Source organism: Dermacentor albipictus, chromosome 1 (genome assembly GCF_038994185.2).
Source record: "Dermacentor albipictus isolate Rhodes 1998 colony chromosome 1, USDA_Dalb.pri_finalv2, whole genome shotgun sequence".
NCBI classification, from domain to species: Eukaryota; Metazoa; Arthropoda; class Arachnida; order Ixodida; family Ixodidae; genus Dermacentor; species Dermacentor albipictus.
Genome location: NC_091821.1, coordinates 26,120,735 through 26,142,052, shown reverse-complemented (window position 1 = coordinate 26,142,052; position 21,318 = coordinate 26,120,735).

The following is a 21,318-nucleotide window of genomic DNA, read 5'->3' as shown; positions in this document are numbered from 1 at the left end:
TTATATTGAGAACTATTCGTGGCCTCCGTGCAAACCCTAGACAGCGCCACCCACTTAATTCCCTGACTCTTTATCTACAATGCAGAGATATTGAAGCAGCAAAATCCTTCTGTCGGAGGATTGCCGGTGAAGTAAGTTCCACTGGAACGCGGACTTCCGACCACTCACCGTTCTCACGTGATCCCCGTATGAGTGCCCTTTTCGATCCGGAGCACCTTTTGGGGGTGGTATTTCAATGTGTTTTTCCGAGCCGCCGGAAGAATTCGTGGTAGCGTCCATGTACCTAACAGTAGCAGAGAATTCTGACATATCAGAAAAATAATCCTAACTTTCGGGCAGACTGAGCTCGAAGCAGGAGACGGTCTCAGTGGAAGGACCTTGGCCAGGTGGAAGCGCGAAATTTGTAAAGGAAGGAGTATAGTGGTGGCTTGGGGCTGTTCCAGGCTGCAATCCAGAGCCAGAGGGTATCTCGAGGCTCGTTACCGCCGCTTGCATCTGCATTTGTTGGTATGGTGTAATACCACACCCTATCAGGCGTCTCAGGACGCCTGAGAGTGTGTGTCGGGGGGTGCCGCACCCATTGCTGGAATCATGTCCGACACTTAGAAGCACAGTGTGCAAGAGGACAGACAGTTTGAAACACACAAACAGAAAAGCTGCCACAACCACTCCGCAACTTCTTCCCTCCGACTCGAGACCGGCTTTACACTCTATGGAGTTAGTTTTCCGACGCGGAGCTCACGAACCGCTAACGTAAGAAATTGTCGAACTTCACCACGACGTCGAACTTAAAGGACACGAAATTATTTTCCAGTGATTACCTGGCCATTGCGGGATCCGAGCAAATTATCACACAGACAAAGATGCCCGAGAGTCACATAAAGAACACAGCGTTCCCATTCCTCTTTCCAGGGCAAACGCTGCAAGGCAGCTTCGTCACCTGGCACGCAAACTCCCCTTAGCAGAATGGAACTCACGAAATATAAGGCGCACCAGGTTACACGAACTGAACCCTTCGCTCCAACTCCGAGCTCCACCCGGGCTTCACCGACGTGCGGCATCGCTTCTACACGGGCTGTGGTTGGGAGTGGCTTTCACGATGGCTCACACTACATTGATTGTAATGACCGACAGTGCCGCGTCGACGTCTGCGGTAGCGAAGAGTACATCGAACATTTATAGCGTCACTGTCGTCGATTTCAGTAGGAAAGACAAACATTATCTATCCTATTACGATGACTGAAAGATCGGCCGTTGTCCGTACAGTGGCTCCTTGAAGACCGTCCCCATCGTTCATCGGCGCACAAAGCGGTGAAGGCACTTTTGTGTTTCTTGAAGGCGAATGGCCTGTGTGAACGTCTTAGACTTGGCGAGGCCCTAAGCACGCTGGCCTGTGTGAACGTCTTAGACTTGGCGAGGCCCTAAGCACGCGTGCGCGAACTCACCGTGTCGTTCTTCCCCTACTTCTTCCCACTCATCCCTCTATCTCATCTTTCTATTCCCCCTTTCCCGTCCCGCAGTGTAGGGTGGCCAACCAGATGCATTTCTGGTTAACATACCTGCCTTCTATCTTTCTTTCCTCCTCCTCCTCCTCCTCCTCCTCCTCCTCCTGTTCGTAATCGGGCTGCAGCCGGCCTAATTCCGAAATCGTGACGCTCCAGGCGCAAGTTTGCAGCGGTTGCCTGGTTCCCCGGTGGAAACGGAAAGTAGAGGCCGCACAGAGCGGGTCGTTAATTGCACCGCTAATGTTTTACAGCCGGAGGCATGGACGATGCTGCAAAGGCACCGGCTTGGAAAGCGGGCGAATGACCTCGCCCGAAGCCGAAAAGCAGACTGAAGAGAGCGCCGTGGTTTTCGGCCCGTACGCACCTTTGAGCACAACATTAGGCACCGCGTAATCCTTCTAATCGGGCTGATGCGCACTGGTGCTAATGGACGACCGCAGTCACCGTAAAGAGGCCGTGAAGTTTGAAATAATCAGCTTTGTCCATGCGTCCATGCGCTTTCACGGACGCGACAAGTTGAGAGTCATTTTGAAAATAAATCATACTCGGAATCTTTGAATCACTGCCGTTGTAGCTGTGAACCGACTCTCAACGCCGCGACTGAAATTCTCTTCGATTTCCCACTGCGTACGTTTCTGTTGTCCGCACGTTGTGAGTGCATGAGCGGCATCCAAAATTCTCAGTAGAGTGGAGTGAGCTAAAGTAGGCTGTCACTATAGCAGCCACTTTCTCTGTGTTACCGGAACATCTGAGAGATGTAACCACACCTAAATTATAAGAGCATCTTATGTAATGCCTCGAAGATGGCAAGACGTTACTACTTGGAGTCATTTGAAAAAATAACAAGATGATACACAAAACTGAAAAGAAAAATTACGGCAGAAACCTTCCTCGATGAGCCTCTACATCACTGCGAAGCATTTCTGCAATTTACGTGGCGCAAGGCCCGAACGAACTCGCGTGCTCCCGGGGAAACACTCACTCGAGGACCACCACATGCGCGAGCCGCGACACCCTGACGACGTAAGATCGGAACCATAAGGGGTCGCAGACGCTACACGCCACACCCAATTCGTCTTCGACAAAGTGCTTTTGAAAGTACGCGCGGCGGCCCGTAAGTGCTGGTCCTCCAATCGGCGCCGTTTCGTCTCGGCGGCCTGGTCAGTGGCCGTTCGCTTGGCGTGCTGCTGTGCTTCGGCCGTGCGTCGCTTCTCTTGCTTCTCGCGCTCCGCAGGCGTGCGTATCACGCTGGCCCGTCGCTTGGCCTCCTGCCTCGCCATTTCGGTACGGATCGCATACCTCCGCACTTTCTGCAGAACCTTTGCACTCTTATAAGCTCCTCTCCTGCTTGTTACTTTGGAGGGCTGATTGTTGTACCTGCAAGTAGAGGCATACGCGCAACATAGCGCAGCTAGCGCAATCGAGTCACGTTTATTTGTGACGCGCACGCCCGTGCCGGCGAGTGGAGCAAGGAGAGGAGGCGCCAAACCAGTAGCGGTGTGACCGCTCCAATAGCGCATATAGGCCATAGCGCATATATCAATAGGCCGCATGGGGATGCACATGCATCAGCGACGAACTGTGTGACCTTGTGAAGACCTTGGCTTCAACTAGGCAAAAGATGCTTCGGATTTGAAAGGCAGCACATTTGCGACCTATATATATATATATATATATATATATATATATATATATATATATATATATATATATATATATATATATATATATATATATATATATATATAGTAATTTTGTGGTGTTCTCTAAGTAGACTTTCTGTAGTCTTATCAGGAGTTATTGTTTCTGCGTTGATAACAACGTTAAGTTCCCCTTTTCATGCCTTAATGGGGGGCCACTGTCAGCTCCGACTTTCGTCTCTACAACTATGCCATGTACACGCCAACGCAGCCTTCAAAGCCTATAGCAGCGCCCCAATGTGCCGCAATTCGTAGACTGTAGATGCCCTATATCATTCATTAAGTCAATGCAATACTTTGAAAGCTATGGGGTTGTCTGTACGGAAAAATTGTATACTAGTTGTGTACTAACAAGGTATGGTCCAAGTTACTCGGGTTTCAGTCTCGGGAACATCTCCTATTGCATGGTGAAAAACTTCGGTCAAACAGAAACGTCTCTTGTCTTGCATATATTCAAGAAAATATCGGAGGAATCACATCTTCGGTCATAATTGCTTCTGTGGTACCCTTGCTAAAGCGTGGAAAAAGACCATGTCATTCGACTCCTAATGAGACCTAGGATTTCATACTTAGGAGCTCCAAAGGTACCTAAGATCGAAACGTCAGTTGAAAGCCTTCATTAGAAAATGGGCGTCTTGGCTCTTGCAACAAAAGGCCTCGCAGCTCTTGAATGACTACCAAGGATGTTTACACGGATGTTTACACGGATGGTTATGACAAGGAAGGCACGACAACAGCAGTTTAAGTTTTACCGGATTTTCATGAGGGACACGCTTGTCCTCTAGGACGCGAGCGATGATCAACAGCAGCAGAACTAGACGCATTTCTTCTAGCCACTGAGATTATCAAAATATATGAAACACCACAAAGGAACAGAAGATCTCATTCTGTTATGCGACGACGTCATTATCAATCAAAAAGACATTGCGCACCCTTGGACCTTGCAGTATCGAATAGTAGACTGCCGTTCGTATGACGAAAACGCACGAAAAAAAAAAATGTACCGACCCAATCTATGTGAAACGAAGCTTTAGTGAAGTGGGTAAATAAATGTTTTACAACTAACGGCGCTGCTTATAATTTTCTTTACATTTATGCTAGGCATCGTGTAATCTCATGAAATGATTGTGTTTATCCAGCACAAAGGTCAAAAACTTATCGTTAAATAATTGTTATGCCTATGCACTATATCGCTCACAACCGATGCACAAATTCAAGCACCTTATCAGACGGATCCAATGTGTGGCACATATACGCAGCTATGTCAAAAGGACGAAGGCTTGTCGAGAAAAGAATGGGGATGACAGGTATATGTACAGAAAAGTAGGACACGTATTAAGGAACATTAAGGGATTCTGTACCTCTTGTGCCCTAGTGGGGCATGCCTATTCTGGTGAACTGTTCAAGAGAGGGGCTTTAGTTCAAGAACGGGCACACAACCTTTGACACGCACTGAGTGGCTGAATCAAAGAAAAAAAAACGCAAATCAAAGAATTCGAATGATGATGATGACGACGACGATGACGACGACGACGACGACGACGACGACGACGACGACGATGATGATGATGATGATGATGATGATGATGTGAACTGACATTATATGCTCAGGATTTATGCAGGAAGTTATTTTTTGTTTCGCCATACAGAGGTGGGCATCCTCGGCCAGCTTACAAGGGTGGTATAAGCCACTTCACGGGTACTTTATTATAACCCTTGTCTATATGTATCCACAAATATATCCGGGAGGATAGCGACCGACCCAACAGCCATGCAGCCACGCCAAACTCGGTAAAGTATTCAAAATAAGCTTCGTTTTAAAAGACAGTGTGAAGACCGAGCTTACACCTATGTTTAACAATCGACTGGTGTGTAACGCCATGGCATTCATTTTTGTTTCTGCACCATTAAAAAATTTACTCTGCGAAAACTAAGTACAGCATACGAGAAATAATATGCATCACTTTCCATTTTTTCCGATGACACGCACAGCGTCTTTGGAGGCTCGCGATGTCATCGCTCAAATACTTTCCTCGTTATGCGCAAAAGAAGAAAAAGAAAAGAAAGGAAAAGTCAACAGACAAATGTAGAGTGCTTCTCTAGTCCCCTAACCTGCAGCCGCAAAGGGCACCCGACAGCTGAACGAAACAAATGGGGCATAGACAATATTTGGTAACATGATCTGGCAATTTTCGCAAGACGAATTTGGCAACGCTTCCACTGTGACAGCGTGAGTGGTCCTGCCTAAGATAACTGCAACATAGCGCTGACTAAGTGGTCTCAGTTGATTTGCTTAAGACGCAGTTGGCTGTTAATACAGTACAGCGTTCTTTGGCTGGTCCATCTGAAACTCGGCAACATTTCCCAGCGGATAATGCCTTCAATACCCGCCGTAGTTGCATAGTGGCTATGGTGTTGGGCTGCCAAGCACGAGGTCGTGGGATAGAATTCTGGCCCCGGTGGCCGCATTTCGATGGAGGCGAAATGCGAAAACACCCGCGTACTTAGATTTGGGGGCACGTTAATGAATCCCAGGTGGTCCAAATTTCCGGAGTCCCCCACTACGGCGTGCCCCATAATCAGATCTTGGTTTTGGCACGTAAAACCCCATAAATAAAAAAAAGCCTTCAATGTCTCACCAGATAAATGATATTTGGTGCCGAAATTTCCCCTAATTAGTGGTCGAGATAGATACGGGTGTAGCGCTGCCAGCGATGGCGTCTGCACTTCGAATTCTGCTGGTGTGTCTAGAAGGCCCCCGAATCTGGTGATCCATTATTAAACTCGCCCGGCACACAACGCATCAGAAAGGATCATATTTATCTAACTCACACTCCAACTTTCAAGAAATAAAGAGCCAAGAATAAGCCCTCAAATACTTCCAGAAAATGAGAAATTGGACCTTGGGTATAAAGAATTTTGGTGGTTATATGTTTTTGTACACAAAAGCCCATCTGTTGAAAAAAGATTGACATGACAATAGGGAGCTGACAATGATAATTCCATGCATCGCAATATTTTTTATATGGCCGCAAAGTATACGCATAGTGGTTCTGTATTAGGGTCAAGAGCAAAAAGAAGAACAAGAAAAATCACACGCCTCTTGCACCGTCAGCAATGAAACACGCAGAGGATGAGTGTTCGCACTACGCAATTTTAACGCGAATCCTCGTCATTTTTATCCTTAGTGTGGTGAATCACTCGAAGCCAAAGGAAAGAAAATGTTCCACCAGTGTCATGGTTTTTATTCTCTCTCTCTCTCTCTCTTTTCTTCCTTGCAGAAACTCACCCGCGTTAGCGCTCTTGGTTCTGAATAAAATGGGGCCCCAAACAACCGGATTTAATTCATGCGATTACAAATAAAATGCGTTCACCTGAACTTACTGACCACTGGCACAGTTTAAACTAAGCGTGCTATAGTTCGTGTGGGCGGTACGCGCTCACGGTTCGTGCAGGAACTCCGCGACTCTGCTATTTTTTCAGCTCTCGGCAAACAATGCTGGCGGCCCGACAACGATTGAGAAGAGACCCGAGGCGAAGATTTGAAAACAAGCTCGGTCGAAGTGAGACATCCGGCCGGGCTAACAAGATTTGAAGGTTTTGGGATTTTTTTTTTTTATGCTAGCCAGTTTCACCGAACCTGCCATGCGAGCAAGCGTGAGTCGTGTTTGCGCTGGCGCAGTCCGAATTCGAGCCCGTGTGGTTGATTCGGGCCTACAGGGCAAACACGAAAGACGCACGTGTCTCTTGGACACTATGCCGCTTTTGAATTTGTTGACTGCGTAGTTTCAGCTTTTCGTGAAAGTGTGTTCGAGAGAACTCATTCGGCTCGATTGTTGCAACTAAGGAGCGCCTCGCTGCTTTACTTCGGTCGTGCTTTTATTGCGTTCGCCCTTTTAAGTGCTGGTGCTGCGACTCAAATCGCAAGGCGAGTGGCGTTTTCCTGCTTTCAGTGACACTGAATAGACTTTGAACTTTGGAACACTGCACCGGAGCGCACTGCTGAAGTGGAACGCGGGAAGGTAATGTGCATCAATGGCTAAATTGGAATAAGAAAACCCGATAGGCTCTTTACTGGCAAACAGCGTCTCAAATACAAATAGAGGGGTAGGAGTGAAATGGGGGGGGGGGATTCTCTTTAAAAATTTCGGAGAGGTTTGCGTGGCGGCAGGCCTAGCGTGCTTCTCAAGATGGGAACGGTGAAAAATGGCATGACATCTAATGTACACGTCACAGATACACAACATACATAAAACGCAACACAGCACACAACGAACTAGAGTTGCTCATTGAGACTAGTGTCTCTGGTGCTGAAGTCTAGTCGTTAATATTGCTACAAGCCATTCCCGTACATTGGAGAAGGTGCAAGGAAGAAGATGAAGTCAAGGATCTATGAAGCGCCTCGCGTGGTGGTTGTTCCGCCATCTCGGCTTCTATCTGCATATATTACTTAAATACATTTTCCCTTTTGTTTTGCTTAGTCTTATCACCGTCACAATATCCTGACAATGATGGACAGTACATGAATTCTACCATTCGACATGGATTAGTCGAAGAACTAAAAACGGAAAATAAAAAGATGGTGTGGCATTTTTAGCGCCCCCTCTTGCTTGTTCTTATCTTATTTTTAGCCGCACAACTTTTCCTGGATCAGCTTAGTCTTTTGCGTTGAGCATTAATTCATTCGATCAAGCAGTACCACCCAGTGCATAAAAGAACTCTCGACACTTTCGAGCGTATGCATCAGTAAATTTAAAGGACATTTAGGCAGTCACTATTGATAGTTATTTCTGACATTTTATTAATAAGGTAAAAGTTGGTGGATAAATCAGGCTCATTGTTGCTGCACAAGAAATTTTCGATGGCAGGTTAGGTTAAAACAAGAATCCAAGTTATACGAAGCCCAAAGTGTAAAATTTAGACAAATCCGTGTAGTAACTATCATTCACATGGTGAATGGAGCACCGCACTAGTGGCGCACGCCTACGCTAATGCTAGATTTCGCTCTAGCATACTTATAAGGAGCTGTACGGCTGTAGGTAGTTCAGTTCTTGCAGTCGTAGGCGGGTAAAGCGACTGTGGCACTATAAAGCTTCATAAGCTCGCCACGTGAGAGCGCAAGTAGGGTGATCGCAGCGTTAATAGGTGAGCGTTTGAAGTAAACAAGAGGCAGTATCGCTAAAAAAATAAAGAACGAAAAAGGCTGAGAAGAAATGGAGTCTTGGCCGTGACACATCACTGCACAATATACAAATTGAAGTTTTAATGAAGAGAGACAATGTAAACTAGATAAATGCAAAATGGTACACTGTAATAGATGTAGTAAATCCTTATGCGCTCAATCCTTATTCGCTCAAGCTCAAGTATTTACTTGAGCGAGTAAATACTCGCTCAAGTATTTGTCGCTGACCCGTTTCAAAGGGAACGCCAATAGAGATCATCATCAAAAGCAGCAGCGGCGGCAGCTAGCAACAGCAGGGGCATAGTGTGGCATACTCACTCAGGAGCACAATGACTTGTACTCGCTCCATACTAATTTTGCAGGCCTTATGCCTATGAAATTAGTATGGTATATAGTATATGTAATTAGCATTAATGTAGAGCCTTAGTGAGTGACGAAAGGTCTATGTGGACGCGAGTATGAGTGGGAATGCCCATGAGCTTGAGTGAATGTGAATACGAGCAGGGACTGAGTGCCGGCTATGTGAGCCAGTGACGGTGATTTTGAGCGAACATGACTATAAACGTGACTCGGCCAGGGCGAGTGGGCGTTGTTAAGAATGGCGAGCTGCAATGCAAGATTGCCACACAGTTACGACCGGGGAACAAGACACGCATCCCCCACTCTCCGTCGCTTCAGCTAGGATGCGTTCGATGAAGCGGGCTTTGTGCTGACACCGCCGCCATCCTCCAGCCCCATCGCCGTTGTGACGGAACGAGTTCCGCGGGCGAACTATTGTGCCCGAGCTCCCCAGCGCGGACCTGATCTGCTACGCGTGAACGAGCTGCCGCGGGAAAGCCGTTTTTTGTTGCTTCCCACACGCCTTCCGGGACGCAGGACAACAAGCTACCCACCATGGCTCCGAGCTTCCCGGAACGGCGCCCCTCTGACGTCGGCGCCGGACATCGGAATGTGTGTGCCTATGTGTGCGTAAACTGTTCTGCAGGGCGGCGGCAAGTTGACAATGAGTAAACGAACGTTCGCGTCACCTTATATTGTGGGAGGACCGAGTGTTTAAAAACTGCTGTGGTGCGAATGCTGGACACTGCTCTCGTGCAGTCATGTTGGACTGACACTCTTTTTCTCAAGCAGTCATGTTAGATTGATTTAAATACTGTAAATAAACCCATATTCCTCGTTCTCGATGAGAAGCAGTTCTTCCCTTCATCAATGTCCTCAGCGTGGATAAGTTGGACGACGGCATGGGCCAGCTACCTTCGAATTCATGCCGGAAGTAATTGAGTATAAAAACTTAAGTGAGCATAAGTTATAAATGTTAGAAAGTGTTGGTGAGTATGAGTTGACGTGAGTAGGAACGCAAGCAGGAACGTGAGCGCTTGGTGTGTCGTCTTCTTTCACGTCCGTGTCGTTTTTAGGTCGCGCAATATCATTTAAGCAATGGATTACCAATTTGCCCGGAATGCTGCTCTCATTAACGTGAGTGGGTGTCGAGGAGTTTAACTGCACTTGAGTGTCATTGAGTACGTAGCCTGCAAGAATATTTGTGAGCCAGTATGCGGGAGTACTTGCTTATTCTGCCGAGCTTTGAGATGGGCGTCACACGCAGGATAATTAACTGGAAATTCAAATCCAGTCGAATGACGAAGCTAGCGAGAGCGCCTTGATGGAAATTATACATGGTTTGGAAAAGCGACCTGTTATTGACCATTTTGCATTGCAAGGGTGCAACACGATGACTATGATGAAGAAAAGCGGATGCGTACACATGCTCATAAGGCAAGGTATGAAATGCCAGAGGGCAAAAGACAAATGTAAGGAACATTTATAGACTAGCGACACATGGGAAAGAATACAATACATGGCTGGGAGAAGCTTACTTATGGACAGCTAGTGGCAGCAGTGAGCGAAATAAATTTATTGACTGTTACAGAAGTGGAATATACAAGTTTAGAAAATCTGGCCACCTAAGGACGGACGGTGAAGGCAGAGAGCAAAATAAAGAAATGTTGGACTGTACTAGAAGCCATAGAAATGAGCTAAAACAATCAGGCCAGGTGGTATTAGTGGGAAATATGAACGCCGGTAAGAAAGATCTAGATGAATATGCCAATTACAATGGTTCTGTAGAGTTGGATCAGTGCGAGGAACAAAACTTTATTAACAGGAAGAACAAATGCTATGGGCATTGCTGGTAATAGGCAGTCAAGTATCGACTATGTTCTATAGTCCCATAAACTGGTAATGAACGACTAAACCAAATGGCGTAAGATGAACAAAAAGTCGCACTTTCGTCCGAAAGGAGAAGAATTAACTTCTATAGTAAATTAGCAGACAGCTATACAAAGTAAGGATAGTAGTTTTATCGGCCGTATAAATTTGTAAACATTCGCTAACGGACTAAATTAACAAGCATGGTGGCACGCGCGCACAAGCAAACATGACCACATCTCCCTCAATGACCGCGCACACTCGCTGTCAAAGCGCTGGAGTGAGGAAGCGCGGCAGCAACAGCTAGCGAATTACTTCCTCTCGTACTTCCTCTCGCTTCAACGCGAATTAAACGGCGAGAACACAGCGCACACGAAGCTATCAGCGCTCGGCGCACTCTGTCCCCATCGCAGATCGCTTTAGTGACAATGCCCGCCCGGCCGCGCCATTAGCAGCGGGCACCGGAGTACAACGCCCCCTCCCCCTCTACCTCCCCACCCCCATTGCCCTGTGCACGCTGGAAGATGGCGCGCTGCCTCCCCGCTTTCCTCCCACGCGTGAGGGACATTGATCCACCATCGTCGGTTCCCTCACGCACGTTTTCACTCGCGCATACGGCATACGGCACGAGGCAACGATGTTATCGCATCTGGACTTTACCGGAACATCACAGCGAGGCCGCCGCCGACAGTGACGATGATCGCGGAAATGTACCTGGAGTGTCCATAAATTTGCTATCTCAAGAATGAATGATAGTTTGGGTGGCGATTATAAATGTACAACGCTAAACTTCGAGAGAGATTTGCAGAACCTACACAAAATAGGAAGCAACAGCAGCAACATACCCAAAAATGACTGAAAAGTAAATATTCCAAATGGCGAAAACCATATAGAGGGAAACAGAGGCACTTCCTACAAGGATCAGGGATTACTAGAAGCTCAAGAATCGTTGAAGTAGAAAGAGGAACCATGAAAAGGGTGGAACAAGAAAACAAAACAAGGTATGAATGAGCGTAAACAGTCCTCTAGGGATCACACAGAAACCAAAAATCTGGTATTGCACGAAGAACAAGTAATGCTTAGATGGAACCCTTACCGTGAAAATTAAAGGGTGGCGAGTAAACTAGCGCAATACAAACTTAGAAAGCACAAGTGAGAGTTGCGTGCATGACTTTCGCAAAAAGGATGAAGACACACGAAAAAAGGTTCTGGAACCATGTGAATGCACTAGCAGTCCCAACTAAATATTTACAGATTGTCATACGGAATCAGGATGAAACCTTCGGAGGAGAAGGCGTGCTGCTGCACGTGAGGGAAGTAATTAGTTATAAATTCGGCAAAGAAGATAGTGTAATTCAAGCCCTGATAGATCAAGCCACAGAGCAGCCAGAGAGTGCACGACATAAAGCAGAAAACTTGAACCGGAAGAAAGCGGAAGAAAATGTCGGTAATTATACGGCAGCGGGATCCGATGAAATCTCTATGCAACTCATCAAACAACTGGTTCCTAAGGGCAAGACTCAGCTGACTAGCGCTATCGAGCAAGAAAATAAAGCAAGGCAAATTCTAAGGGGGTGGCGTTTAAGCAGAATAAATATAATGTATAAAGGCAAATGAGATAAGGATAATATGAGGTCTTACAGTGACGTCGGTTAAATATAGAATGACAACACAAGCCATTAAGCTAAAGCTGTCAAAGTGGGTGGAGAGAAGCGATGTTTTGAATGAACTACAGATAGCATTCAAGCCAGGGTTATGCTTGGAAGGTAATATGTTCCCGCTGAGTGCATAAAACTTTCAATGGCTCAAAGTAGACCATTATGAATAGCGTTTCTAGATACAAAGGTAGCTTATGACAATGTATAGACGGAGAGTTTCTATGGGATATCCTCAGGAACAGTACATATGGATGGCGATTTATTAGAGCTGCTGAAGGACATAAATAAAAACAACCGAATGCAAATCATATGCGACGACCGAAAATGCTAAGAACTATTGGAAATTTACCGATGACTGAAGCAAGGATTCCTTTGCTTCCATTGTTGTTCACGCTTTATGTTAAGGGTATGGAAACACGATTGGAAAACAGTAAATTAGGTTTTGATTGATTTTAAACCCCTAACGGGCAGATGGTGCTACAGAGAGGTCCAGGGATAATGTATGTGAACGAGGATGCTACTATAGCAGAAAATTAAGGGGATTTGCAGAGACTTACGGATACTTATGGTAATAAAACGACATATCTAGCCCTTACTTTTAGCACAGAGAAATCGGGAATTATGGTCATAATGAAGAAGCGAATGATTACTTGGTATCAATTCAAAAGCAAGTCGCATCCACAGCCAAACAATGTAAATATTTAGGTGTGTACATAAACAAAGGAAAGACAGCCACCCAAATATCCACGAAGATGACCTGAGGATGATGGGAAAGCGGAGTGCAGTTATATTTTATTTATTTGTATTTATTTGTATATACTGCAGCCCTATTGGGCTATTGCAGGGGTGGGTATGGGAAGCAGAACTACGGACTAATTGAAAATAACTACCTATTCAATGGTCGCTAAAGATAAGATTAAAGGCAGAGAAGGAGCATTACCAGGAAAATAATTCCGATATTCAATAATACGGGGAAAAAACTGTATTTAAAAGTGTCTGTACAGGCAAAATAAGGTGCAATGTTTAGGTGATGGTAACTTCGAGTATTGCATGATTTAGCAGGAGTTAGATAATTATCCGATGAAATCCGGCAAGAGGAGCTAATGATGAAATGCAGAAACTAGAGCTATTCCATTCGTCGGCGATCTGAGAGCGGTTGCAAGCCTAGGGATGGAAGCGCTGCGGTAGGTGAAAAATCTGTCGAACCTGTGGTATATGAAGGGAACCGCGTTCTTTTGGATGACCTCGATTTGATTAATGTCGCATTGTTTGTGCGGATTCCAGACAAGAGAAGCATATTCTAGTAAATGTCGGATTAGAGGTCTATACATCGATAGTTTAGCATCCCTTGGGGCCGTGGTCAATGTGCGGCGCTGATAGCCCAACTTTTTCAGTGCCGTTGAGGTTAATAAATCTATGTCTTTAGACAAAGACATACTGGGTGTGAAAACAAGACCGAGGTATTTATATTCACTGACGCTCTGAATGGGGCTATTATTAATGTTGTGGGGAAAAAATGGAATGCGTGGTTTTATCAGTGAAAGTCATAGCAACGGTTTTACGGGTGTTAGTTGTCATTTGCCAGGTAGCACACCAAGAGCTAAAAGCAGAAAGTTATTTTTGAAACTCTAAATGGTCATAAAGGCAGGAAACTTTATGATATAATACGCAGTCATCAGCATACAAACGTAAATTTGAGGTTATGTGAAGAGGCAAATCATTTATACAGATCAAGAAAAGCAACGGACCCAACACTGAACCTTGTGGCACTCCCGAGGGTACCTCTGCTACCCTGGAATTAGCTAGCTCGGTTAAAGGACACAAATGAGATCGATGGGAAAGGAAACTAGAAATCCAGTTCAGAAGGCGGGAATTATTTAAGGCGGCGTCAAGTTTATACATAAATTTCGTATGAATCACGTTGTCGAATGCTTTTGAAAATTAAGTCAATAAAGATTGCGTCAATTTGGTTGCCCGCTTCGAGGTTAATACAAATGCCATACGTAATTTCACTTAGCTGTGTTAATATGCTGAATCCCCGTCTAAAGCCATGCTGGATATTAGATAGTAATTTACGTGGCTCAAGGTATTCCATAATGTGTTTGTGAATAATGTATTGTACCCTTTTGCACGAATGAGATGTTAAAGAAATCGGTCTATAATTAGATATAATGTGTTTGTCAACGGTTTTGAATAAAGGAAGAAAATCAGCCATATTCCAGTATGAGGGTACTGTAGAGGATGCCAGGGACTTGCTAAATATGACAGTAAGGTAACGACAGGTCCATAATGAGTACCGTACCGAGAACAAGTTCGGAATGTCGTCTGGGGCAGCAGATTTTTTAATATAAAGTTTCAAAACTAATTTCAAGACACTTTCTTCGGTAACGTTTGTGTCATTGATGGACATGTTACTACGAGCAATGGTGTCTGGTTGGATGACATTGTTGTCACGAGTGAAAACGGACTGAAAATAGTGATTAAATGCATTGGATATATGAAATGAATCATTAGTAGAAACATTGTTATTCACCATAGAAGTAGCTATCGTATCACTTGGTAAAACAGACGACCAGAATTTATGTGGGTTAGTTTTTAGCAGGCCCTGCAGCTGCACATGGAAGAAGAAATCCTTAGCTGAGTGGCTTAATGGCAAGGAAAATGAAAGGTAGAGGACTTTAAGGATATAAAGATGAAGTATGAAGCAGTGCAAGAAATTGGGGAAACAGGAATGGTGCCAGCGCTAGGGAGTAATTGGAAGTACAAGCACATGACCTGAAGTCATCAAACGTTAGGTGGATCCCACGCACTGCGGAAATCGATGTAAGCGAAGCTTTGTATGCTGTTTGCTTTATTAACGATAATAAGTGGTGATGCTGGAGGCGAATGTGTAAGTTCATGAGTGTTTATTCCAGTACGAGAGTGGTGAGTTGATCTTAAACGTTGCCTTGCGTCTACCACTGCTGTTTGTCTGCGTAGTCCACAGAACATACAGGGAAACGTGTTTGCTTGAAGCGTTGTTGTGCGTCATTGTTGATAACCTCTGAGAGGGTTGAGCATTATCACTGCCTCACATGACACATCACATCATGGCAGAAGTGTTAAACTGGAACTGAATTATGGCGCTGTACGTAAATCAATTATTTATTCTAATTGTATGTAGACATTGTACATACATCGAAGTTTGCAGGGACAACATGGCCACAATTAGCACATAACCGGGGTAGTTCGAGAAATATTGGAGATGCCTTTGCCCTGCAGTGGGCGTAACCAGGATGCTGCTGCTGCTGCTGATGATGATGGTGATGGTGATGATGATGATGACGATGATACATTGTACGCATACATTCGCGGTCTGCATCACGTTTTGCTTCGTAGCGAAGACAGTTCTGTTCCGCGCGACGCTTCTTTCGGGCCTGGATGTCCTCGACGTTGAACGCACGCTTTGGAGCCATTTTGCTGGCGCGTATTTATATGCTCTTTCTGCATACGTGGCCAGCACGCTGTTTAGACGCCAGCTCCAAGCGTTCTCTTCAGGCTATGGGCGATTGTAATGTTTACACTATCACAGCCCAGCACGCGACCTCCGCAGCCCTGCATCTGCATTTTTGTCGCATAGGAAAGCAAGCACAACGCTAGCCATATAAGCACAAATTGTGAAACGCTGCCGCGGCGACGCCGGCCGGGATGGATGGATGGATGATATGAGCGTCCCCTTTGGAACGGGGCGGTGGGTTGCGCCACCAAGCTCTAGCTGTTATACTGCTTAATGTCCTACCTAGGTTACAAAAGGAAAAAAGAAGAGAAAAAAAAACACTATGAACTCCCACAACCAAATTTTCTGGCCCCCTATGGCGAACTTTGCTTTTGTACGTCTCGGTTTTTTGTCGTTTCCCTACTTTTCATCCACCAATATTCCAATCGCCTCTTACTAATCCCTATTGCGGACATGCTTACTTTTCCACTGCGCTCGCTGAACCCAAGGGCTTCAAGGAGGCCAGTGGTGCCTAAATCGATCGCTCGGCAGACGTCTTCACAATCTAATAAAACATGCTCCATAGTTTCCCTAGCTTTACCGCAGCGAGCACATGCTTCTTCTTCCTCCTTATATCTCGCTTTATAGGGGCGTGTTCTAAGCCATCCCGATCTCGCTTCGAAAAGTAATGAGCTTCCCTTTGAGTTATCATAAATCGTTTTTTTCCTTGTTTAGTTTTTTCCTTTTAAGTAGTTACTCAAAACAGGTTTCGTTCGCCTCCGCACCAGGCGAACGAAACCTGCCATGAGTAACTACTCAAGAGGAAACAACTAAACAAGGAAAGAAACAATTTATGATAACTCAAAGGGAAGCTCATAACGCCATCTGGTGGTGTTGCAAAAAACCCAGTGGCGCTCGAGCGAGACCGCAGCAGCAGCGCCCGGAAAGTAGAGAGAAGAGGCAAAGAAAGCTGAGAAAAAAGTGAGAGAAGCAGAGACGTTAAATTGAATGCAAAGGCCGGAAATCAAAAGTCCATGATATTTACAACGACGACAAGCAAGAAATCAGGAAATAAAATTTTTACGGTAACACAAAGGGCAGTGCCTTGACATTTGAGGTCCATGCTTGATGCGTTAGGACATTAAATTCATGCGAAACTATTCGCAACAGGCTTAGGCTTGTGTCTGCTGCGGAAAAAATTCGGAGACGACTCAGCAAATCGTAATGGAATGCGACGGTATTCACCCAGCGAGACGCTTAGGGAACGTCTACCTTCAAGAAGCAGCCCTTAGAGTTCAAAGCTGATTAGAGCATTAACTGGTCAGCAGTGGAGATAAGCAAAACGCGTTCAGGTAATAAGCAAACGCGTTCAGGTAAAGAAAGAGATTTATAGAACCGAAGTCGTTACATTCATATGTAATTTTACAATATAAATATATGGGTTTTACTGAAGAGGGAAATGATCAAGGAGAGATAGGGAAAATACTAGACTGATAACAATGTAATGTCGGATGAATCATTCGACATTACATCAGCTACTGAAGGTGGTAGTCTATTCCCGTATTTTTCTAGGGAAGAAAGACGTCCTGAACGTAGGGAACAATTGCTGCATTTGGCAGCCGGAAGGCGCTGGCCACTGAGTCACCGCGCCATTTTCGCACTTCGCACTTTGCGTGACGATGGAAGCGTATGCGACACCATTCAGCATCAACAGGATTTGTGTACCATGACTTAGAAATAAACAACACAGTATAAGTAAGCAAAATGGTCAAGGAATTACAGACACTATTAGCACGCAGAGAAAAAAAACTAATATCGCATCAATTGAACCAGTTATAAAACGTATCATTCGACATTACATCAACTACTGAAGGTGGTAGTCTATTCCCGTATTTTTCTAGGGAAGAAAGACGTCCTGAATGGTTGTATGGCAAAATACTTATGGTACTCTATGGGCATGGTCGCCTCGAGCTTATGCCTAATGAGGTTCAAGTATGTACTGTTGCTTGTCCATACAAATTGTTGAGTGAATTATGAAAAACTTTTAAGGCTAAAGCCTTTCTAGGCTCATGGTGAAGTTTGTGTTAGCAGACCTGACCACCACTGCGGTGGTCAGCTCCGCTGACGCATCATCACGCCATATGAAGAAAGATTAAAGACACATTAAAGAGTGAAAAATGATTGATAGTGACAGTTAGTGAATGCTAACGTGATAATAGCGATTGATAGAGGTTAATAACGACTAGTAATAACTAGTAATGACTACTAATGACTCCGAAATGACCAATATGTCTAACGACGGCTTGTAAGGGCCAGACTTGATTAGAAATGACTAGAAATGTCTAGTAATGAGTAGTAATGACTAAAATGACTACTAATGACTTTTAATGAATACTAATGACTATGAAATGACCAATATGTCTAACGACGACTTGTAATGACCACAATTGATTACAAATGACTAAAAATGCTTACTAGTAAGCAGTAATGACTGATAATGATTGAGTTCACTTGTAAAGATTAGTAACGACTATGAAATGACCAATACGTCTAACGACAACTTGTAACGACTACAATTCATTAAAAATGACTGCTTAGTAATGACCAGTAATGACTAATAATGACTGAAATGACTTGTAATGACTACTAATGACTATGATATTACCAACATGTCTAACGACGGCTTGTAATGACCACAAGTGATTACAAATGACTAAAACCGCTTAGTAGTGAGCAGTAATGTCTAAAAGAAAGAAGAGAAATAGAAGAGGCAAAGACAAAGAGGCGAATGATAAGAGGAGGAAGAGTAGGCTTTCGCTGTTCGCCTCTGAAGAGAGACCTTAATAGACCCTGTAATTTTTTAAACGAAGTTTCTTCCTGCAATTCTCAAGAGACTCCTATTGTAAATTATTTTTCGCTTGTGTGGCGCCAAAGGTAAAACTATAATTTCCAGTAAAAAATCTTGTAGCTAAATTTTGTACTCTTTCAAGGCGTTCCTTGTCAGCAAAAATATGTGATTCCCATGCCTCGCATGCATATTCAAACACAGAACTCATGAACTTCTTCAAGAGTAGCTCTTTATTGCCCACACTGAATTTCTTTGGGATTACGCGGTAGAAACCCTATAATGACTCGCCTGCACTAGCTATTACATTATCAACGTGACGATGTCATTTTAAATCAGTGGTAAAAAAAGTTGACAGTCAATTTAGCATACTCTAAAGAGGATGAAGGTGAAAGCCTGCCCACTCACAAGACATTCATTTTATTACTTGACATTTTCATTCTAATGCCTTGTTACTATCACTTGTTTTATCCCACCAAAGGTCGTGGGTTCGAGTGCCTTAATTAATTGTACATTAACTAACAGTGCCCTAATTAACTTCGCCTTAATTAACACCAGAGAACGTGGGTTCGACTGTCGACCTTCACAATGTCAATTGTAATCCAACTTGGAGATATGGCCGGTTCGCCCATATCTCCAAGTGGGCTCGACTCCTGTCAATGGTCGTGCGTTCGAGTACCTTAATTAACTATACTTTAATTAACTTTGCCTTAATTACCACCACAGCTCTTGCTGACGCTTCTTGTTCGCCTCGGCTTCACGCTTTCTTATAAAGTAATTGATGGCCTAATTCGCACCAAAGGTCGTGGGTCTTAAATAAATGCGCCCTAATTAACACCACAGAAATAAAGGTTCGACTGCCACCAAACGTGGAGGGTTCGACTCCATATGAATTTCAGTGCCATAACACAGGACGGCGTTTTCTCATCGACGCTTTTCATCTACTTATAGTGTTTGAGAAGTTGATTAATTAATGAAGACTAATTGCCTAGTTAGGCGGAATGAAAATAAATAATTTGACTATCTCCAAGCGTCGGCAGAAAACATTATCTTGGTTCTGTCCAGCTACGTGGCATTCGCATATATTTAAACTCTAGCTAAAGTCAGTCGGGACACCCTGTATGTGTATGTTCCCTGTAGTTACCCGAATTGACGAAACAGTACAGTCTCGCCAGTGCCTGGGAGTTGCATTCATCAATGCATGCTCAACCTTGATCAGAATAATCAATAGCACCTGATGCAATGCCTGTAGTGGCGAAGAAACTAACACGTTCTGTGCTACTACCCGTCCTTTGAGCATGAAAGGCTTGAAAATAAAATCACAGCTACAGAAGGCCACAAATGCGATTTCCGAAAGCAACCGCACTCAGTGAATGTCTGAATATCTGTGATAGATAGCGCAAGTTTTTGCTGCGACGGCGACATCAGCAATGCTTTTATCTCGTTCTTTTAACCTTTTCTTCGCCTTTTTCCTTACCCCAGTGCAGGGTATAGGCAACCAGGCTCAGTCCGGGTTCATCATCATCATCATCATCATCATCATCATCATCATCATCAGCCTAGTTACGCCCACTGCAGGGCAAAGGCCTCTCTTATACTTCTCCAACAACCCCGGTCATGTACTAATTGTGGCCATGCCGTCCCTGCAAACTTCTTAATCTCATTCGCCCACCTAACTTTCTGCCGTCCCCTGCTACGCTTCCCTTCCCTTGGGATCCAGTCCGCAACCCTTAATGACCATCGGTTATCCTTCCTCCTCATTACATGTCCTGCCCATGCCCATTTCTTTTCCTTGATTTCAACTAAGATGTCATTAACTCGCGTTTGTTCCCTCACCCAATCTGCTCTTCCTGTTCATCCTTCTCTCTTATCTAGCTACAGAAATGCGTGCCGGCGAATGCACCTAAAAGTTTCGTCCTCAAACGCTCTTTGAAAGCTGCCCGGAACGACGAGACTCATGATCGGCGAACCCGCGAGACTCATGCATTTGTCATGGTGCTGCGTCTCAGACGAAAACACGTGTGCTTAAGCGTATTTTCGTTTTTTTTTCGTGGCACCCAGGTTTCTCTCGCTTCTTACGCGACCCCCTATGACCTTTTACGCATTCTACTGTATCACTGCGATGCAGAGACGCCAGACTACTTTGGAGGGGACAAAAGGAAAAAAGAAAAGCGATTAAAATAACGCGCCATCTCGTTATACGCGGTATACTTTTCATCCGCCGCAATTATAAAAGCTGCATGCCCCGTTCTTCTTGCCCGCTTGCGGGTGCAGTCGCCATGATATGTTCAGCAATTTAAAGTTTGTTTTCGCGAAACCGGGAACTGAGGAAACCAAGAAGGCCCAGGGGTACTTCATCCAAAAGGCGTGCCTCGCTTTCGTGTATACAGTCTCTGCTTTCTAACGAGTTCTCGCCAGGAGCTATACTCGATCAAGCCGCGAAGCTCTCGCGAAGAAGAAAAAGACGAAGCAGAAGCAGATGAAAGGTGATGGGGGAGGGGGGCGTGGGTGGTGGCGCACGAACTGCAAGAACGATACGCAGTCCTCCTTTATTATTATTTTTTTTCGCCCTCTATTATGTTTCATAGAAAAGATACTCAGAGAACCGAGTTTCCCTCAAGCTCAGCGCCGTGATGAATCAATCCTGCTCGAATTCATTGAAAGCGTTCCCCGTACTCCGAAGCACAACCACAAGGCCTCGAAGAGGGATAAAAGAAAGGAGGAAAATTCGATAGCTTCCCAATT